Here is a 7,455-nt window from a genome sequence, read left to right on the forward strand (position 1 = left end):
TGTTATTGACCTTCTCATTCCGATCCAGTAGCAATGTTGGATCTATTGGCTGACAGCACATTTTAGGTATCAACTTCCCGATACCATTTTCACTTCTTCATAATCAAAACCCTCATACCACTTCATCAGCATTTTCAGTTCTTACGGTTAAGGTTACCGATGATTACTACTCCTTATCAATAGTAATTGTTGATGAACTCATTCTTGTTCTTTTTCACGACTCAAGGACAGTCCGTGAAGATAAGGGCATGACTAGAATCATTGTATGATATTATTTTTGTAGTGTCAATTGGAATTATTATATCCTGATATTGGCACCACTCTATTCTTTTTCCATAACTTTACACACATGGTGTAGCTTTCATATTTAAGCCATCGCGAAGTCCAGGTATGCTTCGCGACCCTTGCCTAATATCTCCTTCATCTTAGGTGCGGACATTATCACCTTTTTAGCCTTCATCACCTTACTTTCTTGGGTAGTAAGTCCCCACATAACACATAAGCTCTGTAGGCGGGTAGCCACTCCGTGTCTAACACAATCATCAAACTCCTTCATAACTAACTTCCTTAATCGAGTTATCAGGTCCCATCCAAGTATGTGGATAGAATATTGTAGCACACATCTCCACTATTAGGATATTGACTATCAACTCTTGTGATAGACTCTTTAGTTTTTATATATCTCAACAGCAAGGAATACAATAAATGGAAGGTATCATTTTCCAATATTGTACATAAGATTATTAAATAAATAAGATATAACAGGTATGACAATAAAAGTAATGATTTCAGTAATCCCAACAGCGTACCTGTGAATATCTCAGATGTAGAATTGGCCTCTATCGCTATCATTTGCTAATGCCGTATTCTAATACCTTGTAAAATTTGAACCGGTTAACTAATTGTTGGTGCTAAGGGTTCCACATATGAGTCTACTAACTTCTTATGTGAAACCCAAGCTAGCAGATGGTATGCCTGCTCTTCTTACTGCCTGGCCATCACAATTGTCTCTCTGCTTCACCTCTATTAACTTTCCTGTTTGAATCACTTATGTATATGTCTGGAGATGATATGTAATTAGTAGGGTTCTAATATGAGCCCTCAAACCCTTCTCAAACTTCTTGGCCTTCACTCTATCAGTCTTTATGTGATCTGACGAAAAGTAATGCAGGGCATCAAACTGTTGTTGATACTCAATGACAAATTTTGGCTCTTGTGCATAAGTCTTAAATTATGCCTACTCTAACACTATTATGGAAAAAATTCCAATAAAAGGTCTCAACAAACTGATCCCAAGTTGAGTTGGGATGGGTGGCCAGCAATATAGGTCTCGTGGCCTTCCACCAAGCATGTGCTTCCTGCAGTTGATAACTATCACATATAATCTTTTGTTCATCTGTGCACCCTAACACTGTAAAAGCTTTCTCGACACCCCCTAACCATTTAGCTGGTGCTAATAGGTCTCAGGTCACTCCACTGAAATAAGGGGGCTGTTACTTCTGAAATTTTTCCATTAACTCAGAGTTATCTAACCACACTGGTGCAGGTGGCTGTTTCTTTAGTGTAAGCTGCCCAAGTGGAACCATTAGTACTGGTACTGCCTGGGATGATTGACCATAGGATGGTTGTGCAGTAGCTGAAACTCCTGGTACAATAGATGGTGTAGGAGTAGGAGCAGATGGTGTAGGCTACACAATAAGGGGTTGTACCATAGGTCACTCCCTGGGATAGATAGTTGTAGCTATTTTAGTAATTATGGCCTCATGCTGTTGTTGAACTTCTCTATAATGTTGTTGAAGGCTTTGTTGGATGCCTTGCATCATACCGCTGACTATGGCAACCATATCTTGAGTTGTCATCACAGGTGGTGCAGTAGATGGCACAGGTGATGCAGTTGTTACCACATCCTCGCCCTCATGTTTAGATTCATGTGCAGGGTTAAGACTTTCCCTTCGGGTGTGACAGTACTACCGTAATTGTGGGTTATCTTGGGGATAGGTGCGCTTCCTCTGGCAGATGGCACAGACCCACACCACTCTATTTTTCAAACCTTAACTTGTAATAAAGTTATACTAATTTAATTTCATTCGTTCTTTTATTGATACATTTTATTTGTCCAACTATGTACAAGAGTTAAGCTCTTTAAATTACTGTCAGTGAATGACTTTTGCACTCAGGCTAGCCTCCTATCATGTGTATTAAAATTTATGCACTTATCATGAAGTTTTTAATTTAACCTAATCATCACCAGTATATCTTAAGATCTTGTGTATTTGTGGATCAAAGTAAAGCTTCAAGCTCTAATACCATTCTGTCACACCTAGGCTCAAATTAGCTACAGTATGCAGCACTAGATTCTTGACCTAGTCAGCCTAACCCTCCAGGATCACAGATGTAGTACCTTAATTTCACAAATGCCACCAAGATCACATCTAAAATCAGAGTACGCTAGTAAAATCATACAAATATAAATGTTGATTCGCTACATGATAAGTTATAAATAGATAAGATCCAATTGTTATCAGCCCACGGGTGAAATATTTACATATTATATATAACAACAATATATACATCAAAAGAAAGTACTGTATAACAGTAGTGAAGTCCATCATCAACCCGATGTCTCGTCGGCACAAGCCTCACAACCGTTGCTAAAGTCTAGCCCTCACCTCACCACCAGTTTTCATCATCTAAAAAGAGTAATTAAGAAGGGGTGAGCTTCACAAGCCCAGTGAGGGGTGAGCATGTAAGCACACCCAACATCATGATACCAGCACACTCACAACAATATCCACAGATGCACAACCACATGATCTATTTTATTTATAATTATCCATTATAATCACTAAGTCTCAATATGTGGGTATAAGTGTTATAAGCAACATAGGTGGTATCCCCTTCCAAGTACTTCTGGCCTCAGAGATATATACAAGCTAGTTGCAAGAAGGAGTCAGCTAGTCCCGGAAAGAACCTCGGTCCCCCAGCTAACCCCTAAAAAGTAACCCCTAACAAACATGGTCCCGGAATCTCACACCGTCATCAGTCTCCTATGTTGTTTGACAATCATGTGTACAGTATGTTGTACCATGTTGTGCCCTCTCAGGATACAGTACATTATATTCGGGCGAAGTAATCCGCCTCAACCTACCACAGAGTGGGATTAGCCAGTACCTAACCCCTACTTGCAACGGGTTATAGCACTGGGATATGATCCTAACTATACGCATCTACATGCATCCATAGCATCCAATCACACATCTGTGATCATAACTGTAACACTGACCTCTAAGCCCTTGCTATTGGAAACAAGCTCGGCCACACTGTGCCTCAGATCGTCAATATAATAACCATCACCACATAGCTATCATATTACACATCCATAAAACCTCGATCACATCAAAGTTAGTAAAATCATGTAAAATATGAAATCCAATCGTTACTGTTGAAATCTTGTCAAATCGTATCCTCGCGTGGTAAATTAGGTTCTTAGGGGAATTATTTACCATCATGTTAAATATTTATTAGCCCTAACGCAACTTAATGTAGGTTCTTAGCTGAACCTAACAACCCACTTACTAACTTCACCTAATTTCTCGGAAAAACCCCTCGAACTTCCTTTACCCTAAGGGTTAATTTAAGTGAATAGGTAGGAAACATAACCCACAAGGGGCAGGGTATAATTTGGCCATAAAAGGGGCTGATCAGCCAAAAATTACCCAACCAGTGGGTACCGACCAGCTGGCCACTTATCCAACCGGTGGGTTGGTTTAATTAGCACTTTCTGTAACTTTGCAGGCTGCCCGACTGGCTCCCTTGGCTTGGGCTGCATATGGCCAATGGCCAGTGTCCATAGCAGCATGGGGAGAGTTTCTTTGGGTCTTTAGGGCTATTATACAGTCCTCAAAACCACCAATTACATCAATCAAAATTCTTATCCAATATATATTCAAATTTCCACCTAATTTTCATACTTAAACCATATAATTCAGAAATCAGACATGTCCCACCTCTTATATTGATTTAATTGGAGCTGGACAACCCTAGGAATCATTGTTGTACCATGTTCCATTTCCAATTGAAACCAAATTGAGAAGAATATTTCAAACTTCAGATGGGAAATACAAAGTGTTTAGATTCAACTTAGAATTTAGCAACTTCAGACTAGCTGAACACTTATCTGAATTTTTCTCAACTAATTCATCACTTATATGTATCAGTTCCAATTGAGCTCAGGTGGGACAATTCATAATTTACCAACTTCTTCCCAATTACTTGCATGCACACTACCATTTCAACTCTAAATTCATAAAATTTTATTTGCATGACAAAAGCCCTAACATCTAGGGTTCCCAGAGATGGGTTAGAGTCAAATTGGGTCCCTAAACCCACTCTTATCTCCTCACTCTCCTGCTTTCACACTTCCTCCAAAGGTGTTTGGTTATGTTTGTCATGTGCATGTTATAAATCCTTCCACACCAAACTCGATCCCAACGCTCTAAAATGCCTTTTCCTTGCGTATTCTTCCACCACCAAAGGCTACAAGGGATATCACCCATCATCTCGCAGGTGATTTCTCTCCAAAGATGTCACTTTTCCAAAGTCGGTCCCTTACTTTGCATCTCATTAGAATCCGTTTCAGGGGGAGAATGGAATTGAAAGTGAAAAGGCTGCCAATGCCATTCCATTTCTTACCCCATTGCCTCTTACTCCTTTTTCCTTTGATATTGGTAACCATAAAGAGGTGGATGATGTTGCTACTGTGGATGACCCTTATATAGAAAAAGCACCTGTTCTTGTGTACACAAGAAGGACAAAGAAGACCTGCCAAGAGTCCTCTTTGGATCCACATCCTGAGCTTCCCATTCCCAGTTTGTTTCCTATGATGCTCTCTCCCCTACAGGTGTTGCTTTTATAGCTTCTCTCTCTTTTGCTTCCATTCCCAAAACTGTTATTGAGGCTATGTCAGACCCTAAGTGGAAATAAGCCATATCAGAGCAAATGATGGCTCTTAAGAAGAACTGTACCTAGAAACCGGTTGACCTTCCCAGGGGGAGAATCTCAGTTTGATGCAGATGGGTCTATACGATCAAGTACTGATCAGATGGTGCTATTGAGAGGTACAAGGCGAGACTGGTGGCCAAAGGGTATAGTTAGGTGTATGAAATTGACTCTCAGGAGACCTTTGCTCTTGTGGCCAAACATAACTCTATAAGAGTCCTTTTATTTGTGGCAGCAAACAGAGATTGGCTATTATATCAGTTGGATGTGAAGAATGCCTTTCTCCATAGAGATTTAGAGAAGGAAGTGTATATGTGGCCCCCTCCATGCTTCAAGTTTCCGACAGCTGATGGTAAGGTGTGTCTCCTAAAGAAGGCACTTTATGGTCTGAAGTAGTCACCAAAGGCTTGGTTTGAGAGGTTCAGACAAGCTATTCTGAAAAATGGATATTCCCAGAGTCAAACAGAGCACACATTATTTAGCCAGAGAGGTAATGGCACCATCACAACATTGATTGTGTATGTTAATGACATTGTGGTAACTGGAGATGACAATGAGGAGATATCTCGATTGAAAGCTTATCAAGTCAAATAGTTTGAGATTAAGGATCTAGGACACCTAAAATATTTTTTGGGTATTGAAATGTCAAGGTATAAGAAGGGAATCAATGTGTGCGAAAGAAAATTTGTTCTAGATTTGTTGAAGGAAACAGGAATGCTAGGTTGTAAATTGGCAAGTTCTCCTATTAAGCAAAATCACAAGCTAGGAGAAGATTATGGCCCTTCCCTTGTTGATACAGGGAAATACCAGAGTGGTGAGCCAGTTTATGCATGCACCCAAGAGTGGGCACTTGGATGTTGTGTACCATAACCTCAGATACTTGAAGTCCTCTCCAGGAAAAGGACTTTGTATGACAGGAACAATCGCTTGAGGATAGAAGGATATTCCAATGTTGATTGGGTTGGATCCATTTCTAATAGGAGATCTATATCTGGCTATTACACGTTTGTGGGTGGTAACCTGGCTATATGGAGAAGCAAGAAGTAGCCGGTTGTAGCTAGATCTAGTGCAGAGGCTGAGTACAGAGCAATGGCTCATGCTGTTTGTGAGCTTACTTGGCTGCATCGGTTAGTCTCGAGTGGGGGTCTGACACTAAAGGACCTATGAGACTCTATTATGACAACAAAGCAGTAATAAGCATTGCTTATAACCTAGTACAACATGATAGAACAAAACACATTGAAGTAGACCTGCATTTCATCAAAAGAAGATTGATTCCGATAACATCTGCACACCCTTTGTGAGGACAGGTGATCAATTGGCAGACATGTTCACCAAAGGTCTCATTCCTCACCTGTTCAGTACCCTTTTATGCAAGCTGGGAATGTATGACATTTATTCTCCAGCTTGAAGGGCAGTGTTAGAACATTTGTATTAGGGGCACATTAGGAATTGTCTTATGTTAAGTGTCCTTATATATAATTTCTTTTTTTCTCTTTCACCTCCCTTAAGAAGGAATATGTAATTCCCTAAAACAATATTTGAATCTAACATTGGTGAGATGAGCAAGAGAGCTCATTCACGTTTCTGTCTTATTCCCTCTTCTTTTTCTCTCATCTTCTCTCCTTCGTCTTCTGTCTTCTTCCCTCATCCCAAACCCTTGTCTTCCTTATTTCTAACTTAAACATGCATCCATAGAATCCAATCACACATCCGTGGTTATAACTGTGGCACTGACCTCAGAGCCCTCGGTACCGGAAACAACCTCGGCCACACTGTGCCTCAGATCGTCAATATAACAACCATCACCACACAGCTATTATATTACACATCCACAAAAACTTGATCACATCAAAGTTGGTAAAATCATGCAAAATATGAAATCCAATCGTTACCCATCACCGCGTATCCTCGCGTGGTAAATTAGGTTCATAGGTGAGTTTTATGTACCATCATGTTAACTATTTATAAGCCCTAACACAACTTAATGTAGGTTCTATGCTGAACCTAACAACCCACTTACTAACCTAAATTAAATTCTGGGAAAAGCCCCTTGAACTTCCCCTGCCCTTATGGTTAATTTGGGTAAATAGGTAGGAAACATAACACACAAGGGGCAGGGTATAATTCAGCCAAAAAAGGGAATGATCAGCCTAAAATTACCTAACCGGTGGGTACTGACCAGCAGGCCACTTGTCCAACCGGGGGGTTGGTTTCATTAGCACTTTTTACAACTTTGCAGGCTGCCCGACTGGCTCCTTGTCTTGGACTGCATATGGCCGATGGCCAGTGTCCATGGCAGCATGGGGAGATTTTCTTTGTGTCTTTAGGGCCATTATTGATTATACAGTCCTCAAAAAAACTAATTACAACAATCAAAATTCTTTTCCAATATACATTCAAATTTCCTCCTAATTTGCATACCTAAACCATATAAGTCAGAAATCAGACATGTCC

Source organism: Macadamia integrifolia, unplaced genomic scaffold (assembly GCF_013358625.1).
Source record: "Macadamia integrifolia cultivar HAES 741 unplaced genomic scaffold, SCU_Mint_v3 scaffold1545, whole genome shotgun sequence".
NCBI lineage: Eukaryota > Viridiplantae > Streptophyta > Magnoliopsida > Proteales > Proteaceae > Macadamia > Macadamia integrifolia.